The sequence below is a fragment of the Bombina bombina genome, chromosome 3, assembly GCF_027579735.1.
Source record: "Bombina bombina isolate aBomBom1 chromosome 3, aBomBom1.pri, whole genome shotgun sequence".
Classification (NCBI taxonomy): Eukaryota; Metazoa; Chordata; class Amphibia; order Anura; family Bombinatoridae; genus Bombina; species Bombina bombina.
The window spans coordinates 39,200,692-39,225,694 of NC_069501.1; the positions used below are offsets into that span (position 1 = coordinate 39,200,692).

General features: G+C 40.7%; 1 protein-coding gene across 1 annotated transcript in view; it reads right to left on the minus strand.

Annotated features, from left to right (window-relative positions):
- Positions 1–25,003, minus strand: part of LOC128652832 (uncharacterized) — a 244,646-nt gene that overhangs the window by 105,638 nt on the left and 114,005 nt on the right. The window lies entirely within an intron of this gene.

The window sequence follows — 25,003 nt, forward strand, 5'->3', positions numbered from 1 at the left end:
ATAATATGGTTGCATAAGTGTGAACACCCTATTATAACTGGAGATGTAGCTGTGTTCAAAATCATGTTAAATAGAAGTCAGCATACACCTGCCATCATTTAAAGTGCCTCTGATTAACCCCAAATAAAAGTTCAACTGCTCTAGTAGGTCTTTCCTGACATTTTCTTAGTCGCATCCTACAGCAAAAGCCATGGTCCACAAAGAGCTTCCAAAGCATCAGAGGGATCTCATTATTAAAAAGTATCAGTCAGGAGAAGGGTACAAAAGAATTTCCAAGGCATTAGATATTCCATGGAACACAGTGAAGACAGTCATGATCAAGTGGAGAAAATATGGCACAACAGTGACATTACCAAGAACTGTATGTCCCCCCAAAATTTATGAAAACTGGCCTGGGAGGCTACCAAGAGGCCTACAGCAACATTAAAGGAGCGGCAGGAATATCTTACAAGTACTGTCTGTGTGGTACATGTGACAACAATCTCCCGTATTCTTCATATGTCTGGGCTATGGGCTAGAGTGGCAAGATGAAAGCCTTTTCTTACGTAGAAAAACATCCAAGCCAGGCTACATTTTGCAAAAACACATCGGAAGTCTCCCAAAAGCATGTGGGAAAAGGTGTTATGGTCTGATGAAACCAAGGTTGAACTTTTTGGCCATAATTCCAAAAGATATGTTTGGAGCAAAAACAACACCATACCCACAGTGAAACATGGTGGTGGCAGCATCATGCTTTGGGGCTGTTTTTCTTCAGCTGGAACTGGGGCCTTATTTAAGCTAGAGGGAATTCTGAACAGTTCCAAATATCAGTCAATATTGGCACAAAACCTTAAGGCTTCTGCTAGAAAGCTGAACATGAAGAGGAACTTCATCTTTCAGCATGACAACGACCCAAAGCATACATCCAAATCAACAAAGGAATGGCTTCACCAGAAGATTAAAGTTTTGGAATGGCCCAGCCAGAGCCCAGACCTGAATCCAATCGAAAATATGTGGGGTGATCTGAAGAGGGATGTGCACAGGAGATGCCCTCGCAATCTGACAGATTTGGAGAGTTTTTGCAAAGAAGAGTGGGCAAATCTTGCCAAGTCAAAATGTGTCGTGCTGATAGACTCATACCCAAAAAGACTGAGTGCTGTAATAAAATCAAAAGGTGCTTCAACAAAGTATTAGTTTAAGGGAGTGCACACTTATGCAACCATATAATTTTATTTTTATATTTTTTCTTCCCTCTACCTAAAAGATTTCAGTTTGTTTTTCATTTGGGTTGTACAGTTTATAGGTCACATTAAAGGTGGAAAAAGTTCTGAAATGATTTATCTTTGTCTCACACTGCACAGCCGATCCTTATGCTGGTACAATCAAGAGGGTTTATTGATCCACAAAGTTAGACATATTCACACAAAAGAAAACCTGACATGTTTCGCATATATATATATATATATATATATATATATATATATATATATATATATATATATATATATATATATATATATATATATATATATATACATACACACACACACATACACACACACTAGGGCTGCACAATTAATCGCCGCGGTTTAAAAACCGCAAGAGTACGTGATTTTCATGAAAAAAAAAAAACAATCATGAAAACAGAGGCGGAGAGGTAGGATGAGAGGCGGACCAGGGTGCAGCCGTGGGCGGACCTGAGAATGCCCGCGAAATGGCCATTTTTGAGTGTGTGGCAGCAAATGGCTTTCATCCTGCAGTCATCTGGGAGTAGTGTGGCGGTGGGACAGCTCAAAGTTGTGAGCAATAAAGTATTAAAATAAATAAATAAATTTAACTTTTAAAGTGCACTTTTTTTTCTGTGATGCATGTGAAATTGTGAATGTAAAACAAAGATTTAGATAATATGTTTGTTCATTAAGGGTTGCGCTTGCTACTACTACTTGCTTGTAGGATGTATTGCTTTGTGAAATTTGTGAATTTATATTATTTATGTTACACATAAAATATTATAAATATAATAATAATGAGTTCCGGTGGGCGGGCTAAGGATAGAGCAGCTTGGAGTGAGAGCTCCGGAGCAAAAAGCTTCTAATAAGTACTTTTTTCCTGATATAAATACATCTACTACAGGAAAATCTCACCCTCCTGAAGCCCAGATGCACCCAAGCCTTGGTACACAGGGTACCCGGCAACTTTTGCATCGGCAGACTACATCCACCCCCACCGCAAGCTTGCCAGCACATAAGGTGCACTTGTATATAGCAGACCTACCGCTTGGCCTGGGCGGCTGTCCCTAACCACAGTTTCGAAGCGGGACAGAAGGCTGGAACACAGGCGCAAGGACTCTTGCTCTGGATAAGCACCCGCCAGTGCAACGGCGACAAAGACCGGCCTCCCCTCATACCCGCGTGTACCTGATCATCCGGAGCGGGCTAAGTGTGAGCCAGAGGCACAGCTCCTGAGATTCAACGGAGTGACTCACTTCCCCGGCGGAGATCCTACAGACGGTGGAGAGAAAGAAGCAACATAGACCGCCATCAGAGGTACACAGACTCACCCGTCTGCGGCTGTCTTTCACTGGCGCGAAAGTTCCGGACGCCATCTTGCCCTGCACGCACCTGGATATAGTGAGCTCCTACTGCCCTGCTTGCCGCGGCCTGGTGTGAACGGCTAAGGGTAGAGGGGGATTGTGCCTCTCTGAGAACACGCTGGGAGGACCCTCACCTAAGACCGCCGAGACAGGACTGGGTAACTTACTGCACTCACCTCCTCACACAGACCCTACCTAGGTTGCTGGGGGACATTTTCATTCACACTTTGTACTGAGAGCTCAGGATATAGAACGTTTGTTCATCCCTTGCTTACTCCTTGCCACCCACGTTATACTCCCTAGATTGGAGGGTGCCTTGCCCCAGTGTCTTTATCTATACCCAAGTTGCTAAGGGCCACTGACATCATTACAGGGAGCAAATAACGAATACCAACCCTGCATAAACTATGTGCTGAGCTAGGCTGAGACGTTTTAACTGCCCCTGGAGAACAGTATGAGTGCTAGTGAAAGACCGGGGCCCTTCAGCTCTAAGCGAGACTTTTGAAGATAACCTACAGCATAAGCCCTCTCATTTCACCTTTGATTGTCACTTCTTTGACCCCAGAAATACAGCACAGTTCATGGAGCATCTACACTACTGATGATCCCTTGAAAGTTTGATTCCTGGCTAAATTTTTTGTTGTGAGGGATCTGAAGAGTGAACTCTTTCAGCTGAGAGACAAAATTTGTGTTTATTAACCCATTGTATATATTGTGCTTTACTGTTTTCACTGCCTGCTTGTATAGTAACAAAATCACATTGTGCTGGTACATGGATAGATTTCTGACAGGAGGTAGGATGTCGGGTAAGAACAAAAATATGAGCAGGGGTAAGGGATCTGCTAACCACCTACAAGATGCGCCCCCTGTTGGGCAGGAGTCCTCTGCAAATTCTATGGACACGCATGTTGTGGTTCAGCAGCTCTCTTCCATCTTCCTCCCAAAGATAGAAAATCTCCAAAAGGGCCTTGATCATTTAACTGGGGAAATGAAGCAATTCTCAGTTAGGTTCATTGAGATGGAGGACAGGGTGTCTGGGATAGAGGACACTATAGTAACACACGACACACAACTAGATGTCTTACTGAAGCAAAATATAAATCTGCATCAGAGACTTGAAGACCTAGAAAATAGGTCGCGTCGCAATAACTTGCGCATTCTGGGAATACCTGAAAATATAAAACCTAAAGAGCTTATCCGCTTTGTAGAGGACACCTTACCAAGGCTCCTTAAACTAACCCCCACTGTGTTCAAGGGCAGTGTAGAAAGGGCTCACAGGGTAGGCCCAGAGAGGCAGGCAGATAGAGGTAACACCCAACCCAGACAGGTCATGACCAAGCTACTACACTTCCAGCTTAAGGTGGAGATACTGCGGGCGTACATAAAAGCCTCCCCTGTATTGTTTGAAGGCTCCAAGCTTTTAATATTTCAGGATTACTCCTCTGAGTTAATGAGAAAACGTAAAGAGTTCTCACCAATTTGCTCTGAATTGAACAGGAAGGGGGAAAAAGTGTATCTTCTGTACCCAGCTAGACTAAAGCTGCTAACCCCCTCTGGCCCAAAATTCTTTGATTCTCCGCGAGAAGCAAATGAGTACCTGGGTAACATGAGAAACAGAGACGGAGCAGATTTGCCTAGGTCACCCCGTTCAGACCCAGGCTGAGAGATTGGGGTTCTCCAAGTTCTGGAAAGTTAAAATGTTGAGTTATTTACACATGTTAGGGGGGAAAGTTTGTTATGATATTGTTCTTTTTAGCAAATATATCTGTGCAGCATTTACTGTATTGGTCACATTGGTCCTCATACCAGACTGCTCCCGCGGGGACGGACCGGGGGTGTCACAAAGTGTGGCGTTACACTCATCAGTTTTTAGACTCCATAGTCTCAACCAGTTGATTGGGGCACCTCCTCTCCGTCTGAGGGAGCAGCTAAGCTCATTGACATCTCATCCAGACTCCAATAAGTATTACAAGTTTGTTTATGTTTGTATGTTGTTTTGGTACATAGTAGACTTCTCTTGCACAACACCCAAATTAGTATCATGCCCTCTTGGGAATGGAACACTGACTCTATATCTGGATGTGGCGCCTGGGGGAGGGGAGAAGGCCTGGAGGTAAGGGCACTTTTGAGCGGAATTTATTCTCTCGACTGTCGAGCTCCTTACAACTTGTTGATGTATGGAGGCTGCGAAATTCTGAAAGCAAAGACTTTACTTGCATATCTAGGGCCACGCCAACGCTGTCGCGTATAGACCTCTTTATGATCGCTTCTAACCTCGTCTCGCGGGTGACCAAAACTAAGATTCACAATGTAGTGGTCTCTGACCATGCGCCGGTCGAACTGGTAATAACGGTTGGAGCCATGGTCTCCAACAAACACACGCTCAGATTCCCGGGGTATCTGTATACCTCTGATGCCTTTTCAAAGCATCTAACCCACGCGTGGAACGACTACTACACGGACAACTCCGCGCATCGGGACAATCCAGAGTTGTTCTGGAATGCAGCAAAAGCAGTCCTGACTGGGGATATTATCTCATACGTGGCGGCACTACGGAAAAAAGCGCAGGCGAAGCTGCAGAGTCTGCAAGAAGCCCTGACAGATTCTTATCAAGAATATTGCAGCGATCGCTGCCAGTCCTTGAAGGATGTTTACCTTACTAAAAAGGGCGAGTTAGATGCGTTTTTGAGCCATCAAGCGGTTGCACAGCTTCTTCGATCCAGTGCCAAATACTACAGGGGAGGGGATAGATCTGGCAGGCTGTTAGCCTCACTAATAAACAGGCGGACAGCACGCAAACCGATTGCAGCCATCTCCTACCGTGGTAAAACCCACAAAACTCCAGAATCCATAGTGGAAGCTTTGGCGAAATGCTACTCCACTCTATATGCTAGCCAACAGCTGCCTCCTCAGGAGACTATTGAGACTTTCTGGAGAGACATAGATTTGCCACAAATTAAAGACGAGCAGCTTGCGGCCCTTAACACCCCAATATCCTCGGAGGAAATCTTGAAAACTATTTCCTCAATGTCCAACGGGAAGACTGCAGGCCCGAACGGCTTACCCATTGAATTCTTCAAACTTTTAAAGTCTCAGGTCACGCCCACTCTAGCCAAACTATTTAACTTATATTACAAAGACCTAGTGTCCCCCCCCTAAAACGTTTACAATGGCACATGTGGCTTTGATTCCGAAGCCTGGGAAGGACCCTGGCCTACCCGAATCCTACCGCCCCATCTCCCTCCTAAATTCGGATTACAAGATATTAATGAAAATCTTGACCGATAGATTGAAAGTAATCCTGACAGACATTATTCATCCAGACCAAACTGGATTCATGTGCCACAGAACTTTGGTGACAAACGTGCGAAGGGTGCTCCATGCGATGGCACACTTTGCGACCGGACCTGAGACCTGGAGTGCTAGGGGGGAATCGGAGGCCTTCCTGCTGTCCTTGGACGCAGAGAAGGCCTTTGACAGAGTGGAATGGAGTCATCTTCTCGACGTGCTGCGACGCTTTGGCTTCTCGGGCTCGTTTCTCCATTACGTTGGTAACATCTACTCAGCACCATGGATCCATGTCATGGCCAATGGTCTGTTCTCCCCACGCATCATCCTACAGAGGGGCACCCGTCAGGGATGTCCCCTCTCGCCCCTCCTTTTCAATATAGCCCTTGAGCCTTTGCCTGTTAAGCTACGCAAGGTATATCCGGGTATCGCGATAGGGGAAACAAGATTGCACCTCGCACTCTACACGGATGATATGCTGCTATTTATAGAGCATCCAGCAAAATATGTCCCTAAGATTCTGGCAACAATTGAGGCATTTGGGGCCTTTTCGGGCTACAGAATAAATGAAACCAAATCGGAGATCTTGTGGCTACGAAAACATCAAGTCCAATCAGTGACATATCCTTTTCAGGAGGCCCAACCCACCATGACCTACCTGGGTATCCAATTGTCTACCAACACCCAAACTCTTTACCAATCTAATGTTGCGAAGGTGTGTCGGGATATAGAACGGACTCTGGAGGGCTGGAAGAATCTACCAGTTTCCCTCACAGGACGAGTACACCTGATAAAAATGGTAATATTGCCACGAATCCTGTACCCCCTCCTAATGGTACCTTTCTTAATCACTAAGAAGGACATGATGTTATACACCCGGGCTCTATCGAACTTCTTATGGCGAGGCGGTAAGCCTAGGATAGCACTTACGAAACTATATGCTCATCCCCTACAGGGTGGCCTGGGCCTCCCCAATCTTAAACTGTACAACTGGGCGGCACTCAACCGTCTCTTGCTGGATTGGCAGTTAAAGACGGAGCACTTCTACTCGCCTGACTTAGAGAATCACGCCCTAGAGGCGCTAGACCTGTCATTTTTACCTTATGCCACATTTAACAGCATCCCAATGGGGATACGGGAGAGTACCTTATTCAAGGATGTGTTGAGGGCGTGGCGCCTTGCCCTCGGCCATCTGAATCGTCGGTGCATGTCCTCAAGGATGATTCCGTTGAGAAACAATACTAACTTCCCTCCCGGGATGGACACCTCTCCATTTGTCATATGGGAGGACAAGGGACTGAACCTCGTGGGAGATGCTCTAGACCTCTCGAGGAAATGTGTAAAGTCATTTGTTGAATTGCAGACCCAATACGGACTGCCGAGAACCCACTTCTATGCTTACCTCCAAATGCGTCATTATGTCACCCAGCTGATCAGGGATGACCCACAATTTTGGGAGCAACATGCATTTGGTGCATCACTAACCTCATTCCGAATGGGTAACTTCACCATTTCAGGGATATATAAAACTTTGCTAAATCCAACTGAATCCAAAAATCTGACCTTGCTAGGGAACAAGTGGAGAGACAGCCTGGGCAGGGACCTTGTTGAGGCGATTCAACAGAGCATAGAGAATGTTAGAAAGGCGACCTTATCCATGACTCTTAGAGAATCCCAGATTAGAATGATACATAAGGACTATATTATTCCAAGGAGGCTATCTAAGTGGGACCCTAGAGTGATAAACGAGTGTAGTAAATGCAGACTTAGCGACCCGGATTTTATCCACTACTTTCTCACCTGCCCGCGAGTTGGACAATTCTGGGGTAGGATCTCCTTCTGGATCACCAGAGTCATTAAGCTTAGAGTTCAAATTGGTATGGAACAAATTTGTCTTTTGGAGTGGAGAGAACAGAGACCTAAGGTCGTCCCCCTGCTCACTACCATCATTCTGATAGTTAGGAAGGTTATCCTAAAGGTGTGGACTGAAAGCGCTGCCCCTGCTTTTGCCACGTTTAAACGCACCCTACACAAACAGATGCTCATTGAGCAGCTAGACACCAAGATGGACACTAACAAAAGACTTAAACACTTCATAAATAAGTGGCGGGAATATATTGTAACTCTGAGCTTAGATGCCCAGAAACAAATACTGACTCCCTTTGCACACACTGAATATATGCTCTCGGCCTCTTTGAGAGGTGAATGGGGGTTCCTGTACCAGATGCGGGGTGGCGGAGAGAGAGAGAGAATCGCTATATAGACGGTTCTCCCTTTTTTCCTTTTTTCTTCTCCCCACATAGAATATACCTAAGATTTACGCACTCTGCCTGACTGGATTAATTAACATTTAGCTGAACGGATCAATGTTACTGGTTGAGTTTTGTATATTTAATGAAGGTTTGCACTATTTGCTGGATCATAGCAAGAGAGAAAAAGTTAAAGGTTAAGGGGATTGAGAAATCTGATTCACAAATTTATTACTGTATACACTGTAATGTACAACGATTGATTTTTATGTCACTGTATTGTCTTGGACACTTTGTTCCAACTTGTACTGGATAGCTTTCTCTTTTTTCCCAATAAAAACAGAATTTAAAAAAAATATATATAATAATAATATATTTTACTACTACAGAACAGTCTCTAGATCTACTCCATCATCAGAATATAGAGGATGATAATGATATAGATAATGAGATAGTTACTTTTTAATAGATACTGATTTAGATTCCCAGAAAAAAGATAATTAATCTCCTAAACAGTACACAGTGGTGCAGTCAGTGCACATATTTTTGTTTTTTGAAAAATTTTTCCTCTAATTTTAAATAGTTAATTTTATATTTACATTACCATTACCCTTATTATACCAGTTTTCAGTCCAGTAGTGTAGCATAACACAAATCATTTTTAATAAATAATCAAAAAAGATCTCTTATTATATTAGTTTATGTTCCCAAATAATTTATATTGGTTTAATAATATGTTTATTTTTTATTTATGGATGGATGCATTGCTGCAGCAAGTGCAAATAAAGTAATATTTTTTTTATTTAAAAAAAAATAAAATTCTAATAATTTTTTAATTGTAGCTCAGCCTCTGCAATTAATGCGAGTCAGATTGTTTTTTTATGATTGATGCTAGGCTAGTGCTGCAGCAATAAAAAAATCATTAATGGTTAATGCATTTCGCTGAGCAAAAATATCAAAATTAGCAGCATGATGCTTAAATGTGCAAGCAATGCATTCATTGTGTTAAGTCTGCAATGCCCTATTAACTGTGCATTCTGCAGCCACAAAATAGCAGCCCTAAGTACGCCTAACCAATTGTGTTTAAGAAAAAAAAATAGCTAAGCTAATAAAATATAAGTCAATTTAATTTCAAATGTTGCTTAAAATAGCATGGCATGGATGCCATGCTCTATTGCACTTGATTCAGAACACAAAACAAATTAAGTAAATGTAGAAAAACATAATTTATGCTTACCCGATAAATTTCTTTCTCTTGTGATGTATCGAGTCAACGGATTCATCCATACTTATGGGATATTCTCCTTCCTTACAGGAAGTGGCAAAGACAGCACCCACAGCAGAGCTGTCTATATAGCTCCTCCCTTAGCTCCACCCCCCCAGTCATTCGACCAAAGGCTAGGAAGAAAAAGGAGAAACTATAGGGTGCAGTGGTGACTGAAGTTTTTTTTAAATAAAAATATATTTCCTGTCTTAATAAACAGGGCGGGCCGTGGACTCGATACATCACAAGAGAAATAAATTTTTCAGGTAAGCATAAATTATGTTTTCTCTTGTAAGATGTATCGAGTCCACGGATTCATCCATACTTGTGGGATACCAATACCAAAGCTTTAGGACACGGATGAAGGGAGGGACAAGACAGGGACCTTAAACGGAAGGCACCACTGCTTGTAGAACCTCTCTCCCAAAAATAGCCTCAGAAGAAGCAAAAGTATCGAATTTGTAAAATTTGGAAAAAGTATGAAGCGAAGACCAAGTCGCCGCCTTACAAATCTGTTCAACAGAAGCCTCATTTTTAAAAGCTCATGTGGAAGCCACTGCTCTAGTAGAATGAGCAGTAATTCTTTCATTAGGCTGCTGGCCAGCAGTCTCATAAGCAAAACGGATGATGCTTTTCAGCCAAAAGGAAAGAGGTAGCCATAGCCTTTTGACCTCTCTGTTTAACAGAATAAACAACAAACAATGAAGATGTTTGACGGAAATCTTTAGTTGCTTGTAAGTAGAACTTTAAAGCACAAACCACATCAAGATTGTGCAACAGACGTTCCAGTGAAGGAACAACAATCTCCTGATTGATATTCCTATTAGAAACAACCTTAGGAAGAAACCCAGGTTTGGTACGCAAAACCACCTTATCTGCATGGAAAACAAGGTAAGGTGAGTCACACTGTAAAGCAGATAACTCAGAAACTCTTTGAGCCGAAGAGATAGCTACCAAAAACAAAACTTTCCAAGATAGAAGCTTAATATCTATAGAATGCATAGGTTCAAACGGAACCCCTTGAAGAACTTTAAGAACTAAGTTTAGGCTCCATGGTGGAGCAACAGGTTTAAATACAGGCTTGATCCTGACCAAGGCCTGACTAAATGCTTGAACTTCTGGGACATCTGCCAGACATTTGTGTAAAAGAATAGACAAAGCAGATATTTGTCCTTTTAACGAACTAGCTGATAATCCCTTCTCCAATCCTTCTTGGAGAAAAGACAATATTCTAGGAATCCTAATCTTACTCCATGAGTAACCCATGGATTCACACCAATAAAAATATTTGCGCCAAATCTTATGATAAATCTTCCTGGTGACAAGCTTTCTAGCCTGAATCAGGGTATCAATGACCGACTCAGAGAAACCACGCTTTGATAGAATCAGGCGTTCAATCTCCAAGCAGTCAGACGCAGAGAAATTAGATTTGGATGCGTGAATGGACCTTGGATTAGAAAGTCCTGCCTCATTGGCAGAGACCACGGTGGAACCGATGACATGTCCACTAGGTCTGCATACCAAGTCCTGCGTGGCCACGCAGGTGCTATCAGAATCACCAAAGCCCTCTCCTGCTTTATTCTGGCAACCAGACGTGGGAGGAGAGGAAACGGTGGAAATACATAGGCCAGATTGAAGGACCAGGGCACTGCTAGAGCATCTATCAGTACCGCCTGGGGATCCCGGGACCTGGACCCGCAACGAGGAAGTTTGGCATTCTGTCGGGACGCCATCAGATCCAGTTCTGGTGTGCCCCACAGCTGAGTCAGCTGGGCAAATACCTCCGGATGGAGCTCCCACTCCACCGGATGAAAAGTCTGACGACTTAGGAAATCCGCCTCCCAGTTCTCTATTCCTGGGATATGGATTGCTGAGAGATGGCAAGAGTGATCCTCCGCCCATCGGATTATTTTGGTTACCTCCATCATCGCTAGAGAACTCCGTGTTCCTCCTTGATGATTGATATAAGCTACAGTCGTGATGTTTTGCGACTGAAATCTGATGAATTTGGCCGCAGCAAGCGGAGGCCATGCCTGAAGCGCATTGAATATCGCTCTCATTTCTAGAATGTTTATAGGGAGGAGAGTTTCCTCCTGAGACTATAAGCCCTGTGCTTTCAGGGAGTTCCAGACTGCACCCCAGCCTAGCAGGCTGGCATCTGTCGTTACTATGAGCCACTCTGGCCTGCGGAAACACATTCCCTGAGACAGGTGGTCCTGAGACAACCACCAGAGAAGAGAATCTCTGGTCTCCTGGTCCAGATTTATTTGAGGAGATAAATCTGCATAATCCCCATTCCACTGTTTGAGCATGTATAGTTGCAGTGGTCTGAGGTGTAGGCGGGCAAAAGGAACTATGTCCATTGCCGCTACCATGAGTCCGATTACCTCCATACACTGAGCCACTGATGGCCGAGGAATGGAATGAAGAGCTCGGCAAGTGGTTAAGAGTTTTGATTTTCTGACCTCCGTCAGAAATATTTTCATTTCTACCGAGTCTATCAGAGTCCCTAGGAAGGAAACTCTTGTGAGAGGGAACAGAGAACTCTTTTTTATGTTCACCTTCCTCCCGTGAGATCTCAGAAAAGCCAACACGATGTCCGTGTGAGACTTGGCTAGTTGGAAAGTCGATGCCTGAATTAAGATATCGTCTAGATAAGGCGCCACTGCTATGCCCCGCGGTCTTAGAACTGCCAAAAGGGACCCTAGCACCTTTGTGAAAATTCTGGGAGCCATGGCCAACCCGAAGGGAAGGGCCACGAACTGGTAATGCCTGTCCAGAAACGCAAATCTGAGGAATTGATGATGATCTCTGTGAATAGGGATGTGTAGATACGCATCCTTTAAGTCCACGGTAGTCATATATTGACCCTCCTGGATCAAAGGCAGAATAGTCCGAATAGTCTCCATCTTGAATGATGGTACTCTGAGGAATTTGTTTAGAATTTTGAGATCCAAGATTGGTCTGAAAGTTCCCTCTTTTTTGGGAACCACAAACAGGTTTGAGTAAAACCCTAGCCCTTGTTCTGCTTTTTGAACTGGGCGGATCACTCCCATGGTATGTAGGTCTTCTACACAGCGTAAGAACGCCTCTCTCTTTGTCTGATTTGCAGACAATTGAGAAATGTGAAATCTCCCATTGGGGGGGGGGGGGGGAGTCTGAAGTCCAGAAGATATCCCTGGGACACAATTTCTAAAGTCCAGGAATCATGAACATCTCTTGCCCAAGCCTGAGCGAAGAGAGAGAGTCTGCCCCCCACTAGATCCGGTCCCGGATCGGGGGCTACCCCTTCATGCTGTCTTAGAGGCAGCTGCAGGCTTCTTGGCCTGTTTAGCCTTGTTCCAAGCCTGGTTAGGTCTCCAGACTGACTTGGATTGGGCAAAATTCCCCTCTTGCTTTGCAGCAGAGGAAGCAGTTTTGTTTGGTCCTCATTTTATTTGTTTTATCCTGAGGGAGGGCATGGCCTTTCCCTCCAGTGATGTCTGAAATAATCTCTTTCAGTTCAGGCCCGAATAGGGTCTTTCCTTTGAAAGGGATGTTCATAAGTTTAGATTTTGATGACACATCAGCAGACCAGGACTTAAGCCATAGCGCCCTGCGTGCTAAAATGGCAAAACCTAAATTCTTTGCCGCTAATTTAGCCAGTTGGAAAGCGGCATCTGTAATGAAAGAATTAGCCAACTTAAGGGCCTCAATTCTATCCATAATATCCTCTAATGAAGTCTCCATCTGAAGAGCCTCTTCTAGAGCCTCGAACCAGAAAGCAGCTGCAGTAGTTACAGGAACAATGCACGCAATAGGTTGGAGAAGAAAACCTTGATGAACAAAAATTTTCTTCAGGAGACCCTCTAATTTTTTTTCCATAGGATCTTTGAAAGCACAACTGTCTTCGATAGGTATAGTTGTACGCTTAGCAAGAGTAGAAATAGCTCCCTTCACCTTAGGGACCGTCTGCCACGAGTCCCGCATGGTGTCCGATATGGGAAACATTTTCTTAAAAACAGGAGGGGGAGTGAACGGAATACCTGGTCTATCCCACTCCTTAGTAACAATATTCACAATCCTCTTAGAGACTGGAAAAAACATCAGTGTAAACAGGAACCTCTAGTATTTGTCCATTTTACACAATTTCTCTGGGACCACTATAGGGTCACAATCATCTAGAGTCGCTAATACCTCCCTGAGCAATAAGCGGAGGTGTTCAAGCTTAAATTTAAAGGCCGTCATATCAGAATCTGTCTGAGGTAGCGTCTTTCCTGAATCAGAAATTTCTCCCTCAGTTAACAAATCCCTTACCCCTACTTCAGAACATTGTGAGGGTATATCGGATACGGCTACTAAAGCGTCAGATGGCTCAGCATTTGTTCTTAACCCAGAGCTGTCACGCTTTCCTTGTAAACTAGGCAGTTTAGATAAAACCTCTGTGAGGGTTGTATTCATAACTGTGGCCATGTCTTGTAAAGTAAATGAATTCAACGCACTAGAGGTACTTGGCGTCACTTGTGCGGGCGTTACTGGTTGTGACACTTGGGGAGAGCTAGATGGCAAACCCTCATTCTCTTCTGTCTGAGAATCATCTATTGTAATATTTTTAAGTGCAAAAAGATGCTCTTTATAATTTATAGACATATCAGTGCAAGTGGGACACATTCTAAGAGGGGGTTCCACAATGGCTTCTAAACACATTGAACAAGGATTTTCCTTGGTGTCAGACATGTTAAACAGGCTAGTAACGTAACAAGCAAGCTTGGAAAACACTTTAATCAAAGCAAATAACACTTAGAAAAAAACGGTACTGTGCCTTTAAGAGGAAAAAAAGCTGCACAAACTCTGCAAAACAGTGTAAAAAAGCAGTAAACTCAACGAAATTTTTACAGTAGCATCATAAAGCCTTAGTAACTTTGCACAGCTATGCAAATAAACAATTAACCCCTTAATGTAAAAACTGGATTGACAAAACGTCAAAAAACAGTAAAAAAACGTTCAGCACCTTGCCACAGCTCTGCTGTGGCGCCTACCTGCCCTTTAGGAACAATTTGTGGGGGGAAAAACTTCTTTAAAGCCCTTCAAACACAGCAGGAACCTCTGGAGAAGCAGCTAGATGTCTCTGAGGAAAAGAAACTGCACAACTGAGGCCTGAAAATAGGCCCCTCCCACCTCACTCGATGTTATAGCGATGTGGGTTAATAACCCTTAAACCAGCCACAATGACAGTCCCTCAAAAAACGTTATATTTGCATTTTTTATAAATAAACAAAAAAGTTTTTTCCTATCAGTGTCACCAGTAACTAATGAGCCCTTTATGCAAGCTGGGATTCCTGCTAAGTGTCTGAATACAGCTTACCCTTCCCTCATGGGGTACTGTCAGCCTTTTCTAGAGTTATCACAGTATGTCTAGAAAAAAATAGACTGAGGATACCTCAATGCAGTTTAGCCTGCAAACTGTTCCCCCAACTGAAGTTTTCCTGTACTCTTCAGCCCTTGTGAGAACAGCAGTGGATCTTAGTTACAAAGTGCTAAGATCATCATCCTCCTTGCAGAAATCTTCATCCCTTTTCTGCCAGAGAGTAAATAGTACACACCAGTACCATTTAAAATAACAAACTTTTGCTTGAGAAAATAAAAACTAACATTTTTGTCACCACACTCACTTTACCCTTCCTAGTTACTTAGAGTAGGCAAAGAGAATGACTGGGGGGTGGAGCTAAGGGAGGAGCTATATAGACAGCTCTGCTGTGGGTGCTCTCTTTGCCACTTCCTGTAGGGAAGGAGAATATCTCACAAGTATGGATGAATCCGTGGACTCGATACATCTTACAAGAGAAAAAAGTGTTTTTTTACTTTTATGTCCCTCCCACTCCATTACTGTTTCTGACTGTGTTGTTGACAACAATGAACAAACACAACACAGTCAGAAACAGTAATGGACTGGAAGGGACATCAAAGTAAAAAAAACACTTTTTTTTATACATTTCATTAATTTATTTTGTCTTTCCAAAAAGTAGAACTTGTCTCCCTCCCACCACCACCTTATTCTAAAAATCTTTTATGTTCATTGTTCAACCAACAGCAAATACTGCCCGACAGTGCCTGTCTGTCGTCTACTCAAGTTCACCAAAGTCAGCCAAAAGCTGTGGTTCCAGATTGCATCCTGTTTCTTCTTCTACAACAGCAAGTTCATCCACACATCCTGCAGCCTGTTTCTTCTTCTACAACAGCAAGGTCATCCACATACTAGTGCAGCCTGTTTCTTCTTCTACAACAGCAAGGTCATCCACACATCCTGCAGCCTGTTTCTTCTTCTACAACAGCAAGGTCATCCACATACTAGTGCAGCCTGTTTCTTCTTCTACAACAGAAAGGTCATCCACATACTAGTGCAGCCTATTTCTTCTTCTACAAAAGCAAGGACATCCACATACTAGTGCAGCCTGTTTCTTGTTCTACAACAGCAAGGTCATCCACATACTAGTGCAGCCTGTTTCTTCTTCTACAACAGCAAGGTCATCCACACATCCTGCAGCCTGTTTCTTCTTCTACAACAGCAAGGTCATCCACATCCTAGTGCAGCCTGTTTCTTCTTCTACAACAGCAAGGTCATCCACATCCTCAGTCTAAATAAAAATGAATATGAGCAACCCAATTGTTGTCGTCTTTAAAGTTTATATTCAAATAATTTCAAGTGTAAACCTGTGGTCTCTTGTCTCTCCTCAATCAAGGTGACTGCATCAGCATTAAGTTAAGCAAGCCCATTGTTGTCTTCTTTATATTCTAGATCTAGACCAAGTACAAGCCTGTGGTCTCTTGTCTAGTCTCAATCCAAGTGATTTCACTGCATCATCAAGCCCATTGTTGTATTCTTTCTTTCTATTCAAGTGCAGCTAGCCTGTGTTCTCTTCAATCAAGGTGACTGCATCATCAATCCCATTGTTGTCTTTATATTCAAGTTCAGCAAGTCAGTGTGTTCTCTACTTCTCTTCAATCAAGGTAACTGCATCATAGCACTGTCAGCCTATCTTTTTCTTCTTTAAAGTGCAGCAAGTCTGTGTTCTCTCTTCAATCAAGGTGACAGCTTAATCAAGCCCATCATTGTCTTCTTTATATTCAAGTGCAGCTAGCCTGTTTTCTCTCTTCAATCAAGGTGACTGCCTCATATAGCACATCTCTTTATATTCAAAACTTTCAAGTGCAACCCTGTGGTCTCTTGTCTTAAATGCAACAGAAGCATATCATCCATTCTTTAATTATTAAATCAAAATAAATTGTGCGATTCTAATCAAAAATCTTTAAGAAGCTTTTTTAAGACTGTTTCTGCTGCGTCATCTCTGCAACTTGAAGAAGCTATACTAGTATCATCAGAGCTAAGCTAACTGCATTATCAAGGCCATTCAATAGTTCTCTGTCTTTGTATTCAAGTGCAAGACTGTGGTCTAGTCTCTTTGTGCCACAGTTGCCAGTGACACCTGACCCTACTGATATTGGCAGTGTGTGCGGTAGTATAATCTCCTCATATTTTTTGTGCGAGCTGGTATTATGTGCGTGGTACATACAATTCAAGATGAGTTCTGAAGAGCTGTCCGTGTCCAACAATAACGACGATGATGATGAAAATGATGTTGATGTTGCTACAGAATTGTTGGTGCCAAAGAAAAATTCAACATCAGTTGTTTGGGAATATTTTGGATTCAGAAAAGGATGTGAAACAGAACCAAGTAATCTGTAAAACTTGTGGAACGAGTGTTGCAGCAAAATGAAGCAACACATCAAACCTGTTCCAGCACCTTAAACAGCGGCATATGGAAATCTTTGAACTATGTATGGCAAACAAAAAAAAAAAAACACCTAACCTATCTAAAGTCTAAAAACCATGCAATTTTTAAATGTTATAATCTATTTTATTTATGTTATTCTCTTGTTGTTACATATATTACTAAATTATTTACTATTACAAAAATCATTAGAATTCCTTCATGGTCCCTGCTTTTACAAGCTCTATGTTATAGTTGTACTTAACGTGTCACTCACTATGACAAAAAAAAACATTATGATGTTGTCAGCTCAAATACTTAGTTATTCATATTTCTCTCCTGTGTGAAAATGCACATGCACTTTGTGCACTGACTGTATTCTGGCTGTATTGATGGCCAATGCCATAACCAGGGCATGCCAGCTTCCAAATTCCAATGTTTTTCTATTGTATTCTCTGTTTTAATCTTGAATAATGTACTTTTACTGTACTGTGCTGCCGTGCTGTTGCTATTAGTTGATGCATGGATGTAAAAAATAGGTTGCAGGATTTACCTTTTTAATGCCACATTCTTCATGTTTTCCTGGATAGTAGTCACTCAGCTAAATGACTAACACATGAAGCAGTGTGCGTTGTACTAAGTACTACCTTTAATGTGCAATTAGAAACACAAATCAGTGCTGCACAGTACGCACTTTGCAAGTTTCTCCATCCATGTACACTTCTTCATATGTTACTCATACCACTGATAGACCGACTGGCCAATGTGTTGTGGTAACTGTCAAGGCAAATTTAATTTAAATTTGCTGTTGTGTGTGTTGAGTTTACTTGTTTGTAATGTATTATGTATTGTAGTTGTACTCTAACTACCAATGTTCTAAGTGTTCTTTACTACAGCTAGAGCTGTAAAAAAGTATGTAATGACAGGCTGCCTGATGTAAGGATTGCCCTTGTCAATGCCACATCCCCCATGTTTTCCTGGACAGTGGACAGTCACTCGGCTAATAACTAACACATGCATCAGTGTGCATTGTAATAGCTTTACTGTACTTAGAAACAGAACACACATCATGCTGCTGCACACACAGCACTTTTCAGGTTTCTCCATGCATGCAATGCATACACTGTTTCATATGTTACTCTTACCACAGCTAGACTGACTGCCCAGTGCCCAAGAAAACAAAGGACAATGTGGTAAGAACTGGACAGCTATTTTCATTTCAATTAGCTGTGTATGTGTTGAGTTCAGTTGTTTGTATTATGTATTGTACTAGTTACTCTAACAATAACTGGTGTTCTACTTCTTACTGTGTTCTGTACTACAGCTATAGCTGTAAAAATTAATGTAATATGACAGGCTGCAGGATGTCAGGATTGACTTTGTCAATGCCACATACCCCATGTTTTCATGGACAGTCAATCAGCTAAATGACAGTGTGCTGCATTTTACTACCGTTCTTTAGAAACACAAATCATGCAGCTGGAGCTGGATAGTCCTCAGTCAGCACTTTTCAGGTTTCTTTCTACATGCTGCACACACTGCTTCATATGTTACTCTTACCACAGGTAGACTGACTGCCCAAGAAAACATGGCAATGTGGTAAGAACTGGCCAGCTAATTTCATTTAAATTAGCTTTGTTTGTATGTGTTGAGTTAACTTGTTATGTACTACTAACCTCCTGTATATAACGGCGTTGTGTTCTACTTCTTTGTGGTCTTTTATATAGATCTACTACTGCAGAATAGATGTGACTAGTGTGTGATGTATATGACAGGCTGCAGGATGTCAGGATTGACCTTGTCAATGCCACATCCCTCATTATTCCCTGGACAGTAACTCCTAAAATGAATAACACATGCAGCAGTGTGTGCATTTATTGTACTTACTTTACTGCACTTATATTTATTTATTTATATACAGAACTTCACAAGTCATACTGCTGTAAAGACAGCAATTTTCAAGTTTCTCCATGCTTACACTCACTGCTTCATATGTTAATCATACATACCACTGTGTCCACTCTGTTAGAATGACTGTCCAATAAAACATGACAATGTTGTGTAAACTTGTGTGTCTTAAGACCGGATAACTAGCTAGTGTATACTATTTAATCACATCACAGGCAGCAAATTTTATTGCAACTATTTTTTGTTTTGTATGTTTATGCTCAAGTAGTGTATTGGACATTGATAAACATGTAAATTAAGATTCTGTAGTGTTAAATAAATTGTTTAATGCTAAATGAAGGTGTTATAGTCATTTTTAATAAAATTGCGATTAAATCGCAATCGCCCAGCCCTAACACACACATTATAGATAATTTTTAATTTTAAATTGGGAGAAAAACAGTCAGAAACACAGTAGAGCTGTATGAGATACTGTGAATAAAGTAGGGGATTTCAGCACTCAAATATTACTATTCCTTGATCTAATATATAGATATAAGGCTGAAGTATTATATCAAACTCCATTTAACACAGACACATATCGGTCAAATTGAAATGCAATTGATATATTACTAATAACAACTACTAGCAAGGATAAAGTAGTTCATATTCATGCATAATCAACATATACCACTGCAGTGGATAGCATAACATTAACACAAACTGTTAGTTAAAGCAATAGAACCCCCCAGGCAACTATCAGCATATGTAAAGCGAATCAGGTGGAATGTTATTCACAAGAAAACTGTAAATCAAATGTTTCCAGCCTAATTTTGACTGGAACAGTCCTCAAGACAGTGTAAACAATCCTTGATGAAAATACTTTCTCCCCCTGTAAATATACGCTTGAAAGGAGTTAAGCCATGATGGTCACTGTCGCCTGATTCTTGAGTGACTTTAAATAGCTGACAACTGAGGTAAAAGCGTCCTCCAAAGTCAGCTTGAATTCACAGTAGATTGAATAGCTTTTTAAAAACTTGCATATCCATACATTGTGGCAAATGATGTGCAAAGAAACATACAACCTTTTCCTAGTTGTTATAACAAAAGCAGCAGTGTCCAGGTATTATGGCATCTCATGAGGCATATTAACAGCAGACCGGGACTGTGCCTCCGACATCCAATCTCACCTAACTCGTTCCGTCACGTCTCCTTGTTCCGTGAGACGCAGGTTGAACTTGGTAAGTTTTGATCGCCTCTGCCAAACCACTTCTGGATTTGATATTGGGCAACACCGCTTGTTGATCCAAGTGCCCACGCTTGCTGCTTGTGTTTGAATGACTGTGTTGATGCGCGTTTTGCCCCACAATGCTGTGCGGTAGGGGTCTCGTCAGGACTATCAATCACTTACGACTCTTCATCTTTTATTTGTTGCTATTCGTTAAGGGAGTGGCTGAGGTATACACTTGCTTACCAATCACGCAAGCTTCTTTTATCACACCTCTTTTTACTTTGGTTACACATCTTACGTTCTGTAACTTTTCATTTAGACTACAATGTTACCATGTAAATAGAAGCAACAAATAAGAATAACAACGAGAGCAACAAATCTATTGCAATATGAAAAGACCGATACACACTGAATTTCTACTAAACATCTCCAATGCACATATGAAATATTAGCCTAAACAGCTAATCATACATCGATAAAAAGTTTAGAATAAATTTATTAAACTATATACAAGACTCTGGCATTTTCCTACCAAATATAGAGCCAGCAAGCACTTTTTTATAAAAGATTAGTTATTTTTGTTTGTATATTTATAAACTTAATAAGGTGCAGGTAATTAATTTCCATATAAATTTATGCTTCACTCAGTTTCAAAATTTAGAATAAGTAGTGGCTATTCTATAAGTGTTATCTATCTTACCAAACTCAAGACAAATATACAGGCTGCGCTTCTCTAACTTCAACCCAGAATCTTATTCATAAAACTAATCAGCACCAATTTGAGATTCGAAGTAATTTCTACCCTTTAGATAAAAAATAGCTTATAAGCCCTCAAGTTAAAAGTAGTAGTATATGTATTCAATCTACACCTGGGTATGATAACGATATCAGTGTTAGACCATATACATCCGTATGCAAGAACAATATATTCAAATCCACATTTCTACATTCATATCTTATCTATACATATATTGTGCTGAAAAATAACAAGAACAATAATATACAGAAAAGTTATAATACAGATTCAAAGTAATAGGTAATTGTGCACAAAGTATGCAAACTATACTTCCCAAGTCCAAGTACGCGTGTAAAATGTGGATAGGATGCCGCTCTGTCCAAAGTTGCAGAAATCTGTGCTCCTGCTCCTAAAATCGACACTAATATTAAAACAAAAATAATAATAAGTAATTATGTATATTTTTTATTAATGTGTTTCATAGCTCTTATCAGGCTCTCTTACATGCTATTATGTGTATTCTGCATTTTGTATTTTTTATCAATTACTGACTATATATTGTATGCATTATAAGATTCATTTAGGTATCTATAAAATCACTTTTTATTTACTTATATATTTTTCCAACTATAGTCTCTACCTTTATTTATGGATTTTACATTGTCACATGATATTGCTTAGGGATGTAGGATATAATATATTTAAGCAATCTATTTTAGTTTTTATATGTTAAGTCGATGACTGCTTGATATATTGTTTTATGTTAACAAACATTTTATATTTGTAAGGTTTTTTATTATGTGCTACTAAGGTTTTTATCAGGTTTATGTTATTATTTATCTGCTTAGTATCTTTCTTCTTATTATTATTTTCATTAGGGCTCTGTGAAGGACTTCAAAGATGTGGTTTTTTATGTTGGGCTTTGATTATTAGCCAATCAGAACTTTTTACACTGGAGGCGCGTCAAACCCGTCACACTTAAAAAGGACACATCTATCATGATGAAATCATCTCTTGATAAAGTCGGGTCGCAAACCGACGAAACGCATAGAGTGTCTTCCAGGTTTGAACCAGAGAGGAACAGCGTACAGTGGCTTCAGTCAGAGAGCCCGTGACGCTGCGTCTATTACATCCATTTCCGGTGGCGTCCAAACGATTCCCGGTAACAGCTACTGAATGGTGGGCGTATAGAGGAGCGGAGAAAAAGTTTTGTGACTCCAGAACTCCCACGGAGGACTCACACAACTGGTGACTTTTTTGTGCCTGCAATTTACTTGTTTTATGTACGTGCTGTTTATGCACACTTTCATGTGTCTCGTCTTCAGTTTATCGTTGGAATAAATTGCTTTTATGTTCAGAGGAGGTTGCTCTCTGTCTTTTGTTTTGATATTAGTATCTTACCAAACTGTTGAAAAAAATATATAGGTTTTTGATATATATATTTTGTATTATTTTTAACCCAAAAAGGACCCATACTCAATTCTCTCATTTAGACCAAAGGGGGATACTGTTTTTAGCACATATGTCCATCTTGCTTCTTTTTTTAACAGGCATTTATTATTGTCTCCTCCTCTTCCATTTGTTATACCTTTGTCAATTCCTGAATTTTTTTTAAAGAGACCCTAAAATGTCGAGCCACACTCGTGTATCTTTCATAGAGAATGTCATCTCTATGCTCCTGTACCCTGTCCTTGAACATTAGTTTTGTTTTCCCTACATAGAACAGGGGACAGGAGCATTGTAAGAGATACACAACTCCAACAGAATTACAATTTGAAAAGCATCTAATCTCAAATTGTTTTCCAGTATTTGCTGAGAAAGATTTACATTTTAGCATATATGGACAGTACACACAGTGTCCGCAAGGAAAATTTCCTTTAACCTGTTGGTATTTATTTAACCAATTCCTTTCAGGTTCAGACCTCACAAATCTGCTTTTAACTAACTTGTCCTTTAAGTTAGGAGATTTTTTTTGCGGTCAACAGAGGTTTTTTTTTTCCTATTTTTTCAACAATTTTCTCATCTAAAGACAACAGATGCCAATTTTGGGATAGAATATCTTATATTTTGCCACTGACAGTTAAACGTGGTAATGAATCTTATATTATTATCAGTTGATGCGTTAACTTTTTTAGAGTATAGCAAGTCATTTCGATTTAATTTCCTAACTTTATTCAAAATTTGTTTAATTAAATTGTGGGAATAACCCCTTTCAATAAATGTTTTACACATTATTTCTGCATGATGTTCAAACTTGATTCTTGAGGAACAATTCCTCTTTAATCTTAATAATTGGCCATAAGGAATACCCTTCTTTAAGGGTTCTGGGTGGTTACTTGATGCCTCCAGTAGACTATTTGTAGCAGTACTTTTACGATGGTTCTCAGTGGATATACGGTTCCCTTCCTTTTTGATACAGATATCTAGAAAGGGCAACTCTTTATCACTAAATGCATAGGTCAAAAGAATATTACGATCATTTTTGTTCAAATCATTGATAAACTCATGTAGACAGGTCAGGGGGCCATCCCAAAACATTAAAATATCATCTACATATCTGATCCAAAGGGACACATGGGAGCTAAACACCTCACCGAATTTTTCAAAGATGTCCAACTCCCATGCCCCCAAATGTAGACAAGCATATGTTGGTGCACAAACAGCTCCCATGGCTGTCCCCCTGACCTGTCTATAAATTGAGCCATCAAATTCAAAAACATTGTTTTCAAGAATGAATCTTAAAAGATTAATAACTAGAGTGGTATGATTGCCACTTCTTGAACCTCTAGACCTTAAAAAATGATCACATGCATTAATTCCTACCTCATGGGGTATGGAGGAATAAAGACTCTCCACATCTAGTGATACAAGAATAGTTTGTGATGAAACTGATAAATCATCCAGTTTTCTCAATAGGTCAGGGGTATCTTTAATGTAGGAAGGGAGAGAGAGGAGGAATGGTCTTAAGAAAAAGTCAACATATTGTCCAATGTGTTCACTGATGCTACCTATTCCCGATATGGGACCTATTTTTATGGATTTTCGGGATAATATAAAAGGTTGGCATCACGGGACACACCGGATTCAAAAATTTAAATTCATTAGGCGAAATGAGACCTTCCATTTTAGCTTCCTGTAAAATATGGTACAATTTTAATTTCAACTGTATCATAGGATTTCTTGGAAGTCTTTCATATTGGTTTTATCCAAAAGTTGTCTTTTTACCTCATTTAAATTTCCGCCCTTATCTGCCGGTTTAAACACTACCCCTTTTTCTATCATGAGTTTTTCTCTGTTTAGGAGTTAAGTTATCCGACCATATCCAGTCATCAGGTAAACTTTCTATTTCTCTTTCAACTGTTTTAACAATAAGGGAGACAGCTGGAACCTGTGCAATTGATAGCATAAAAGTGGATTTAGACTTTAAATTTGTTCTAAAAGATTTTTCACTTTCAATATTTATTTTGTTTAAAAAGGAGTCTCCAGCCTGTAATCAGTATCACTAGCCTGAGGAAAACGGCATGGTTAACGCTGAGAAACGCGTAGCGAGTTTTTACTGATTTTATTTGTGAATATCTGTTATTACTACTGTATGTTATAGCTGTTTGTTATAACATTTTTTTATATAAAGCTTTTTTTAAAAACTTTGATCTTTTCTTCGACCGGCTACCTGCTTTGTTTACCAGAGGAGAAATTAACCCTATAACTGGCTGATGTGTGTACTGGGACACCATAATATTCCCAGTAAGCGTTACTTGCACTATCGTGTGCATTATTTATTGTGAGTACCCACCTATTGGGGATCCATCAAAGGGGGTTAATATATCTTACCTGTCTGCACTAGGAGTCGCCCTCTTTCTTTACCTTTCACTCTTTAAAATTTGTAGGAATTGACAAAGGTATAACAAATTGAAGAGGAGGAGACAATAATAAATGCCTGTTAAAAAAAAGACGCAAGATGGACATATGTGCTAAAAACAGTATCCCCCTTTGGTCTAAATGAAAGAATTGAGTATGGGTTCTTTTTG